Raw genomic sequence first — 12,125 nt, forward strand, 5'->3', positions numbered from 1 at the left:
TTATAGTAAAAAGTCTGTTTAAATCTCTGTTTATTGGTAAGTTTTAGTCAATCTAGCTAAGTATTTGTCTCTTTTGTTGTTCTTTTCAATGAACTGACTTTTGGTTTTCATTGATTTTCTTCTTCTGGTTTTTTGAGTCTCTATTTTATTAAATTTTCACTTAATTTAATTTAGAGAAGCCTGTGTCTTTATTGGTGGAACAGGCTACTTGAGAGAGATGAAGTGTGAGGAGTGGATGGTCTTGATGCCTGTCCTGTTTCTGGTGATGGAGAACTTGTCCAGGTAGTGGCCAATCATCTCGGGCTTGATTTCCACCTAGTTGAAAGTATTGCCATTATAGACATCCACCATGTGGCCCCGCATGTCTGGCAGGATGGGTCATGTCCTGAAAGCGTGTCTTAACCACCTCTGGCTTCTCCATGTGAGGGGCCTTCTTCTTGGTGTTGGGCACACTCTTCAGCAGCGAGTACTGCTTCCTCCGCAAACCCAAGCTGAGCCTCACCACTGCCGGGCATGGTAGAGCTGCCTCAACTGATTGTAGGCCATGTCCAGCAGCTGGTCGAGGTCCACGCCAGCAGATGAGCTCACGGAAGATGCACTGCTTCTTCTGCTCCACTCCTGCCCTCTTGTCAGCTCATCCTAAATTTCCACTTTAATCTTTATCCTCTCCTTCCTTCTGCTCATTTTTAGGTTTACTTTGTTCTTCTTTTTCCAGTATCTCAGTGTGGAAAATGGGCTTATTGGTTTAAGATCCTTCTCCTTTCTTAATATAAGCATTCACTGCTATGAATTTCCTTATAAGCACTGCTTTAGATGAATTCTATACATTTTGATATGTTGTGTGTTCATTTTATTCACCTCAAAGTATCTTCTTATTTTTTGTTTGTTTGTTTTACTTATATAAGTAATCTCCACACCCAAGGTGGGTTTGAACTCACGACCCCAAAGTCAAGAGTTGCAGGCTCCTCTGATTGAGCCAGAGAGGTGCCCCACCTCAAAGTATTTTCTGATTTCCCTTTTGATTTCTTCTTTGGTCCATTGGTTATATAGGACTGTAAATTCCACATATTTGTGAGTTTCCCAATTTTTGTCCTGCTATTGCTTTCTAATTTCATTACATTGTGATCAGAAAACATACTTTGTAATATTTCTACCCTTTTTAATTTATTGAAGTTTGTTTTGTGGCTACTGTAAGAAAACACCATAGACAGTAGCTTAAACAATAGGAATTTATTTTCCCACAGTTCTAGAAGCTAAGAAGTCCAAGATCAAGGGGCTGGCCCATTTAGCTTCGGTGAGAGCCAAAGGCAGAGTGCTGCCTTCTCACTGTGTTCTCACAAGGTAAAGTCAGAGAGGGGAAGGGGGAGAGATAGTGAGCTCTCTGGTGCTTCCTCTTATAAGGACACCAATCCTATCAATCACTTGAAGTCTACAGTCACCTTTTGAAGAATACTTCAACTGTGTGGAGCGTACAGTAGTTCAGCTTCTAAGGATTGTTTATATCTATGAGGCTGTATAATCACAGCATCCTTGTAAAGTAGATGAATAATGATATTGATATTATATTAAAAAATGGACAGGTAGGGCCCTGGAGCGCTTGGGAAGCCAGGACCACAGTGAACGAGTCCCTAGGCAGGAACAGCATTCACTTCTTTTGAGTGTACCCAGTGTTACCTTTCTATCAGACTAAACTGCCTTCCTTATGGACCGGGTAGGAGGTAGCAGATGTCTACATTGTGAGTGTGCATGCCTGTGTGACAGAGAGGGACAGAGACAGAGAGAAAGTGCATGGCCAATTGCAACGTTAAATTTCTGTTTATCCTGGAGCTATAGTCAGGTTTAATCATTCTTGGAATTCTAGCACAGGAGCAGGGTGTAGTTTTGGACTCATTATTTACACAACATCCTCTACTCTGTCTTGCCTCAGGGAGAAAGGGGCTTTCTCCAGAGCCAGTCGAGACCTCCCCACCTTATCTTTCCTAGCTGAAAGCCCACAAGCATGCTTGCTGCTTTCTCAGGACTGTCTCATGAATGTGAACCAGGGTGTCTGACTACCATTAATAAGGCAGATAAACTGCACACAGCTTCTCTCTTGTGTGCTTCCTACCTTCCCTCATTCTCACTTGGCTGGTGACATAGTAGACATTCAATCAATATTTATTGATTTGCTTTTGTCACAAGGCTAGGCTAAGTTGTAGGCTAGTTAATGAACTGGTGACTTCAGGGAGAGGTGGGGCTGACAGATCCCACACCCCCTAGACTCCTGTAGTTTTTCTCTGAGAAGAATAGGAAATGAAGACTGAGAAGGGGAATAAGAAGCAGCACAGAGACAGTGGGGTACCCGGACTCCAGTCCTACTGCCAAGGCTCAGCACATCTTCCGGGAGCCACAGCCTCTATGTCCCTGCCTGTTATGTGTGGGTGCTCAACCTCATGACCTCTGGGGTTTACTGCTACTACTACTACTACTACTACTACTACTATTACTTCTATTTAAGATCGAGAGAGAGAGAGACCGCACACAAGCAGGTGGAGGAGCAGAGGGAGAGGGAGAAGCAGACTCCCTGCTGAGCAGGAGGCCCAATGTGGGACTCGATTCCAAGACCCTGAGATCATGACCTGAGCCAAAGGCAGACACTTAACTGACTGAGCCACCCAGGTGCCCCTCTAGGGTTTACTTCTGCTTTAACATTCTCTCTGTGAAATAATTCCTTCCTTTATACTGCCTTTATACTCACACTCTGATTCAACAGACATTTATAGAGTACCTACCACGTGCCTGGCACTAAGTAAACCAGAGGGTGAGAGACAGGGATGGACACACAAAGATAACAAATGAACCAGTGCAGTCCTTGAACCTATCTTGCTGGCCAGAGGGGGAGAATGGGAGACATCCACATGGAAAACAAATACTGGACAGGATTTGATGGCTAGCTCTTGGGGTAACTTCTACACCCCTGCCTGTCCAGGTGACCCTGGCCTCAGGAATCTGCGGAACTGAGGCAAAGCCAAGGGTTAGCTGGGAGGTAGTAGGAGGGCTCAGTTGGATTCTCCTGAGTATTGAATTATATTTGAGGAGTAACAGATCATCTCTCACTTGGCCACTGATAATAAAAATAATGGACATGATGGCTGTGTGTCTAGGTATTTTGGGTAGAGTGCAGAACCCACATGGAGGCATTTGTGCCATAGGCTGTGTCCACCAAAGAGGCTACCAGAGTTCTCTGACACTAGTTGCTCTGAAGAGCAGTTGCTTCTCAGAGAGCAACAGAACTCAAGTTGGCCCAGAAAGAGGCCTGTGGGTCTTCTAGGACTATGCTCCGGCAATAATCTCAGTGGACCTGACCTGAAGCTGAGCGCGCGGCGTCATCTCAGCTCAGCTCGGCTTAGCTGCACACCTGGCGATTGCAGAGCCTGAGAGCCAAACCTTGCTGCCATGCCCAGGAGCAGTCTGCAGTGTCCGCTTTGGGGTTACTCGATGATAGGACTCCAGTAATACAATCGAGTTACCTGTCTTCCCAGGAGGCCAAAGAGGGAGAAGGCCTACCTGGCTCTGGGCACACAACCCAAAAGAGAGGCAGTGTGGGTAATTAAAATTCCACAATGGCAGTAAAAATGACAACACAAATGAATCGATTGCTTACTGTGTGCCAGACACTGTGTTAAGCACTTTATATACGTTTTCTTATTTGGTTTTTAATCCGAAGAGTTACATCCTATCGTTGTCCCCATTGCTAGGGATGGGGACAGCAAGGCTTGGAGAATTGAAGCGAACAGCACAATAATTAAAATCCAGACAGGGTAACTCCTGGTGACTCAATCTAAGCGATGATCCAGTATTGCACTTTGGATGTGTCCCTTTTACCATTCGTGAAAATTAAGCACCAGAACACACACCCTGGAACAGCTTTCTTCTCCTGTGGCTTGAGGTTAGATCTGAGTTTTTTGTGTTTTTGAAGCATTTTTGTCGGGTGTGTGTTTTTAATATTGTAAGTTACCTCAATCTGTGATGGAAGTGAGCACATCTTAAAGCACAATTAAATAAAAAGGCAGAAGAACACACACCGAGATCACGAAAATCAGTTCCAATCTCTGTCTGGTTATAACCGCTTTGGGGTGGGGGCTGGGGGCGTTGTGTTCACGGCTGCCAGACAGAAGGTTGTTTGAACTTGGCTGGCTCTGAGAGCCAGCAGAGTGAACTTGAAGAGAAAGATAAACATACAACAACTGTTCAAAGCTTCAGGTGTTATGATTGCTAATTGAGAAAGGCCCTAAATAATACCTACTGGTGTGTAGGAATTTCACTCCCGGGGATTAGTGGCTCAGGTAACACTGGGATTCGGTTCCTTCAGATCCCTCCTTGAAGAACACTAAAGTGGAGTCCTTGCCACTCTGGAGTGAGTAGGCCTCAGAGGTACCCAGGGCAGCTAAACAGCACCTTGATTTCTGGACTTTTTCAGTTCTTCATACACACAGTCTCTCTCTCTCTCTCTCTCACACACACACAATGTCTCTCTCACACACACAGACTTGCCACACACAACTCACAGTCACACCCATGTGCGCTCAGACACTTACACGCAGGGACAAACGCAGAAACCAGTCTTAGGCACACGGACTCTCCAACAAATCCATGTGGGGAACACACACCAGCTCCCAGAACACTCCTCCATTCGCAAGCGCTTTCTCACATACACACACATTCCTACACACACACACACACACTCTCTGTCTCTCTCTCTCTCACCTGCACAAGATACTTCTGGCAAGGCTGCTGCAGCTGTACGAACCTGCCCAAGCTCCTTTCCGGGCCCAGCCCAGTCAGCACTTTCCCAGGCCCAGGCTCACTTCAGCCACCCTGCTGTCTTCCTCAGAGCCTGGTCGCACTGTCCTTGACTCTGTGTCACCTATGTGTGAGGGACTGGAGGCTGCTGAAGTGCGCAAGCGTGTGTCGAGTGAGTGGCAATTGGGGTGAAAGCTGGGAGCCCTTCAGCTGACCTCCTCACGGCGCCCACCCAGCATCGCAGCCCCATTCCGGCTTCTTCCGCTTCCAGACGCAGCTTGGTGTGGTGGACTGGGCTTCGGGAAATGTACGACTTGGGTCAAGTCTCAGTTCTGAGGCCTTGGGCAAGCTCTGTAAACTGAGTCTCGATCTCCTTAGGTGTAAAATGGAGTTAATATGTCCCCGAGTTGTGCAGAATATCAAATCCCCTGCTAGGTGTGAACATGCTGTCCCAATGGGAGCTGTGAACAGTGACTCTTCTGGCGGAGAAGTTGTAAAATGTCTCTCCTACTCACTCCTGACTCACACTGGCAAACTTTCCTGCCAAATGAGTCAGCTTTATGTTAACTTTCCTTCAAAAACTCAAAAAAAACCCTAAAAGAGATGCCAATACACTGCACAGATGACCATTACAAGAAAGCATCTTTGTGCTGTTTCTAATAAATGAAAGCATGAGGAGAAAACACTTTAAAAGCCTTCGTTTTTATGTATAAAAATGTCAAGAGTAAGTTTACATTTCAAGTGACACCAGCCTCCAGCTTGCGAAGGCACTTGCGAAGGCCGAGAAGCAACGCCCTCTGTCCTGCTCTGCTCTGCTCATGTCTTCCCGGAAGTACTTAATGGTGTTAACTAAGTATTCATTTTGATAAGAAAAATGTGAAATACCACAGTTCCGCGGGAGGGAAAGGAGGGGAAAACCGCAGAGAGAGGGAAGCTGCAGACGCTGAATATAAAATATCTCTTTGCCAATTTTCCCGAGCGTGGCGCGGGAGCGTGGAACACGATACCATTCCTTCCGCCCCAGGCTCTGTCTTAGGCTCTACTCTGCATCTCCCGTCCTTTGTCTTTCTTCTGCCTTGTGGCACTGACCACAACTGCAGTGATGTCAATGTGGTTACAAATTTAATGCCGATCTTTCTCACTAGAGCACCAGCTCCGGGAGGGGATGGGCCGGCCTGTGCTGGTCCCTGTTCCAGAACTCAGGTCTAGTGTGCTGTCTGGCCCACGGCAAAGCTTAGTAAACGCTCACTGAATGAACGGATGAGCCATAGTCCTTGCAGCTAAGTAGCGAGTCAGGCATAATTGTCTCCATTTTACAGATAAGGAAATGAATGCTTCAAGAAGTTAAACGGCTTTCCTAGGAGAAACTCCTTTGTGTGCTGGGAACCCAACCAAATTCTGTTGATTCCAAACACATTTGCTCTCTTGGCTATAAATGGAACTATTTAAATGAGCACCTTCTCTGAATTGCCTTGGTTTGTGTAAACCCTGAAGAGTATTTGATAATAAATATTTTCCTGGGTTTAACTCCTTTACCCGGACCTTCATCTTCCTGATGGGTTCTGGTCTTACCTTTAGCTCCTCTCCTATCTTATTCTGTGCTGCCTTTGTTGCCAGCCCCTTTCTTTCTGCTCTGAGCAGAGGGCCCATCCCAAGACAACCCTTTTATTCTCCAGGAGTCCTTCTTAGTTCTGGTCCCTTCCTCTGCCCCAGGAACCTCAGCCAGGAAGCAGCTCATCTCACCGCAGCTCTCCCACGTGATCAGCAGCCACCCAGACTCCCTGGCTAGAGCCAACAAGAACCTCGTTGTTGCCAAATCCAATAAATACTCCAGTGTTCTCACCTTTCTTGGACTTGCATCTGTATTTGCTACTAGTGCCCGTTCCTTCTGCAAACAACTTGTGTTCCCCTCTCTTACCCCTCTTCTTGGCCAATGGTGATGTTCCAGGGTTCTCATTTCATTCTATGTAATCTCCCTGGACTACCTCATCTACTCCCCCGTGGCTCTGATATCATCTTTATCCAGAGATTCTCGAAGTTAGTGATCAGAAGGAGACCACTCATCACCCTGAGTGCTGACTTGTCAGGTCAGGGGAGGGGGCTGTCTTCAGATGACTCAGTTCAGGGTGTTCTCAGTTCTCAGACCATAGACACTGTAGCCTGTGCCACATGCTACTACTTCCCAATACTATGACCTTGCAAGCTCTAGACTGTGTAGTTGGCTTGATATCTCCTTGGCTTTGACTGTCACAGGAAGGTGTTGCCCAGATGCCCCTTCAGAGAAGTACTTTCTGCCCCAGCTGCAGGGAGTGCTGTCCACATCCAGCCTTCAGCTATGCCCCCTTCCAGGATTGTCTCGGTTGAAAAGACCCTTCTTGTCTGGCCACCACATCCCATCACGAATCAGTGTGGTATATAAAGCTCCACCATCTTGGCCCAACTTGGAACAGTTCTGAAACGCCATCCTAGTTCTAAAGCTCCCTGAGAGGTGAGCTGATGGGCCAGTTTTCTAATGCTGTGTTACAAACTATCCCAAAGTGTAATGGCTTTAGATAATGGCAACATGGAACCTTCAAGGAAACCAAACTTCTTACTTGTTGACTCAGGGTTCCTAAAATGCATATGGCAAGAGGGGAAGCCAGGCAGAAGCCATATTGCCTTTTTTAACCTAGCCTCAGAAGTCATGCAGCATCACTCTGGTCAAGAAATTTTAAAAAGTTCCCCCCAAGTTCAAGAACGTAGACTGGAGACCCCACCTTTTAATGGAGGAGCATCAAGCTCATTGTAAGAAGAATATTTGGGATGGTCCACAAGTTGGTGTGGCCATCTTTGGAAAATATAGTCTGCCACAGCCAAGGCTGTCCTTAGGCTTGCCTTACAGCTCAGTCTCTCCCTCTGCCCACTCCTGTTTCTTCCCCCTTTTTTCTGTGTTGTGCTCAACAGCATACCCTAAGAAATACCCTACTCATCAAATTTCATTAGAGCCTATTTCCCAGGAACTCAGCCTATAAGACTAGCCTCCCAAACTAACATGTTCAACCAAAATCACCATCTTTCCCTGCTTCGTTCCACCCCATCTTCTCCTCTTTTCTGTGACTCAACTCAGTGAATGGCCTCACCTCTGTCTAGCACCAACCCCTCTCCCTTGGGCAGTCTCCATGGCCTCTCTGTCTCTGGGATATTGTTCACATGTGTCCATTTCTCTTCTTTCCCAGGCCTTGTCCAAGCCATGCCTTCTCTCACCCTGATCTGCACAATAGTCCCATAACTAGCCCTCTGTGCCTACTCTTGCCTCCCCACAACCTCAACTGTACTTGTTGCCAGAATGATCTAACTCTCATCTTTGATTATTTTATTCTCCAGTACCCATGTGATAATGCCCACATTTCTTTGCTTGACCCACAAATCCTTTTGTAGCCAGACCTTGCTTCCCTTTGAGTACTCGTTTCTTTCACCTACCCATCAGACTCACTCTCTTTCTTTCAGCTCCTCTGTTATGCTATGAGCACAGTAAAATCTCTCTACCTTTTCACGGATGTTCCTCTTGGTAGATAGCACTGTCCTCCCCACTCATGACCATGACCTGCGTATTTATCTTTCCAGTTTTTTTTTCTTTTAGATTTTATTTATTTATTTGACAGAGAGAGACACAGCGAGAGAGGGAACATAAGCAAGGGAAGTGGGAGAGGAAGAAGTGGACTCCCCTCTGAGCAGGGAGCCTAATGTGTATAATCAAAAGGTCCTTTTCCAGGACCCTGGGATCATGACCTGAGCCGAAGGCAGACACTTAACAACTGAGCCGCCCAGGCACCCCTATCCTTCAGGTTTTTTTTTTTTTTTAAAGATTTTATTTATTTATTTGTTTATTTGACAGAGAGAAATCACAAGTAGGCAGAGAGGCAGGCAGAGAGAGAGGAAGGGAAGCAGGCCCCCTGCTGAGCAGAGAGCCCGATGTGGGACTCGATCCCAGGACCCTGAGATCATGACCTGAGCCGAAGGCAGCGGCTTAACCCACTAAGCCACCCAGGCACCCCTATCCTTCAGGTTTTGATCCAAATTTCAATTCCCCCAGAAGCCCTCCATGATCCCTAGGCTGGGTGAGGGACCCTGACCTGAGCTCCTGAGATGCCCCTCCCACCACTGCACAGCCATACTTTGTGGAAATCCCACTGTGACCACCTTCCCTGGAGGCCATGTCATCTTGTTCAGCAATGTAGCCAGGCACTTAGCCCAGTGCGTAGCACATGGGCCGCTATGTATAACAGAGCAGGTTGTGCACTGGTCAACTCCAAGGTACTCCATTTGCATAAACTACATGGAGGGCACATCCCCTAGAATTATGCGGTATACCCACCCTAAGCACATACAGTGGCCCAGCCAAAAGTTTTAATTGTATAATCAAATAAATATGTGAGTTATGCTATCTTTGATGCTCTCTCTTAACCATGAGATTAATGTTTGGCAAAAGAAAAATTATCTGATTTCAGTAGTCTCTTTTCCAGTGCCAAAGAATGCAACATTTGCAACTAGAAAGGTAAAGGCAAGAGTCTAAAGCAATGGTTCTCAATCCTGGCTACGACTTAGAATTTGTTGGGGAGCTCTGGGAAAATGCAGATGCCTGGGCCCTCACCACAGGCCCATCACAGGAGCTCTGGATGGGGGTGAGGGGGGTGGGAGGGCTGGGGGTGGGCCAGCATGGGATTTTTTTTACTTCTCCCCAGGTGTCTCTCCTGGGCAGCCAAAGTCGAGAGCCTCTGGCCTAAAGAGCATTCAAGCACGTCCAAGGAGCTTAAGAAACCCACCCAGCAATCATTAACCTTCCTCTCAAACACCTCACTCAGGAGGCACAGGGCTGAGCACCCACAGCTAAGACCTTTCTGGGTTAAATGTACTTCTCTGGGTTCTAGATCTCAGTGGCAGAGTTGGGGTTGTCATACTCTTCAGTTCATAGTACATTGTCTTCATTGTACATTGTCTATGCAAGACCCTCTCTCGTTTTATTTATTCCATTTTACTCCATTCTCCCTCCAAGTTCCTTACCTTCATCATGGGCAACCATCCTAATACGCTTGAATGTGGGTACAATATATCCTCGTGTTCAGATGCCTTCTTACAAAAATGTGTTTTGCTGCTCTTTATGCCTGTACTTTTTTTTAATGTAAATGCATCCTGCCTCATTCCGGTAGTTAATTTTTCACTCCATTCACGTTTCACTCCACCCAATCTGTTGCTCCTGTCTGCCACGCAGTATTGCAGTCTGTGTTTCCACCACATTCTCCTGTCCACACCCGCAGCGCTATTCACCCACATTGCTTCCAGGTCCCAGACACTACGGCGCTGCGAGAGCCATCCATGGGTGTGTTCCCTTGTGTACCCATGTAAGAGTTTATCTGGGGTAAGGACTCTCTCCGGCTTATTAGCTGTGTATTTTAGATTGCATCACTTATGTGTTTTTGCATAATGGATACTTTAATACCAATATTCCAAAAAGAAAAATCCAAGTCATTTATGTAATATATTAATAATAATAATGGGGTCCAAACATGACGTGTGAATGGCTATAAGAAAACGATATAGCACATTCCTAATGCGGCAAGAAGAGCTGGGAATCTTGGCATCTTGGTGTTACTTCATCCCGATACTCTATCCGGCTGGGGATCAGTCCAGGAGGTGGTCGCCGGCAGGGACCACTGGATCCCTTTAAATGAAACCTCAGGAGCGGTGCCTGGCTAGCTCAGTCGGTAGAGCATGAGACTCTTAAATGAAACCTCAGTGAAAGGTAAGTCTTTCTTGGACTGTTCCAAAATGTCCCTGCGTCAAACACCCTACTCCTGTGGATGTTAGCTGAATCTCTTGCAGGTTCAGAAGGGGCAAAAAACCACATCCAGAAATCAGGCTGTATGCATCAAACCTAACCTCTGTTGACATAACTAGGCAGAATCAGACATTCTGTTTAGGAAAGAAAAACGTTGCCAAAATTCTGCTTATTATAATGAGCGTTATAAACTGAATGGGATGTTTAGAGAAGACCCTTCAACATTTAATCAGCAAATATCCCGAGTCGTAGTAATTCCCTGAAAATCCTCTGTGTAATTGCTGTGTTACGGATTGTATATATATTGCTGAGATTTCCAAACCAAATATCTGTGTTTTAAAGCAGTTGTTACGTTCACAGAAGTATTAGGTTAATGCTGGGACTTCCAATAGCTTTTCCGCTTGACTGGAAGCCTTACTGAGCATTTACTCTCTAGCTAATAAGAGAGTGGGGGTTAATATCACAGGCCGTTTCCTAGTTCTGTCACTTAGGGCAAGGTGATTCACCTCTCTATGTCTCAGTTTCCTCACCTGAACAGCAGGGTGGCGTGAGGACATGCCTTCGGTGGTGGTGGCAGGATTAAGAGGATAACACCAGTAAGGAACTTTGCAGATATAAGGCCCTGGAGATACTCAGCAAGAATCTTTGTGATGATTTATTTGGGCCTCCTGGTCAGAGCTGGGGCAGTTCAAGTCTAAGAAATCTCTTGAGGTCCATTTATTTAAGGGGACTCTCCTTCTCTGGCTAATCCCATAGCACGTGCTCTTCTGCTCTCTGACTCCCTGTGTCCCCAGGCACTAAACACACAAACTCCCTTCACTCATCCGTTGCTGTAGACAGCCTGGACTTCCATATGCATTTGTTTTATGTATGCAATCTGATTAAAATTGGAGGAAAGCGAGAGAGAGAGAGCAGACTCTTAACTATGGAGGGACACACTGATGGTGGCGGGGGGAGTGGTGACGGGGGGATGGGGGAAGTAGGTGATGGGAATTGAGGAGTGCACTGGTGATGGGCACTGGGTGATGTACGGAAGGGCTGAATCACTATATAGTACCACTGAAACTAATAAAAACTGTATGTTAACTAACTGGAATTTAAATAAAAACTTAAAAGAAAAAGTAAAAATAAATTTTAAAAAACCATAATAAAATTGGAGGGAAGTAATGATGTTGTCTCAGAAAGCCCTTGGCAAGTTCAAGGACACACAACAGACTGGTAGAATGCTGCTGTATAAATCTGCAGCATCCTTTTGAATTTGGCTTGCATAAGAATTGTACTTTTTGAATATAGTGTATAAATGTGTTCATGGAACCTGAACAGGGTAGCTTTTCCTTCTCTCTTCCCTGGAAGTGTTAGGCTGGTGTTTTTCTGTAGGCAGCTTTAGCTGGTATGGTTTCCTTTTCTCCCAAGCTCCCAAGCGTTGATTTGCTTTGGATGCAGATAGATCTTCAGTCCTACTACTTTTTCTGTGGAAGGACTTCCTGTTCAAGTCATTGAGCAGCACAAATCCTGTCCGGTGTGTGTG

General features: G+C 46.0%; 1 pseudogene; it reads right to left on the reverse strand.

Moving 5' to 3' along the window:
- Positions 1 to 204: 204 nt before the first annotated feature.
- The window catches only part of LOC122905311, a 56,144-nt pseudogene continuing 44,223 nt past the window's right edge, over positions 205 to 12,125 (reverse strand).

This window comes from Neovison vison, chromosome 4 (genome assembly GCF_020171115.1).
Source record: "Neovison vison isolate M4711 chromosome 4, ASM_NN_V1, whole genome shotgun sequence".
Taxonomy (NCBI): Eukaryota; Metazoa; Chordata; class Mammalia; order Carnivora; family Mustelidae; genus Neogale; species Neogale vison.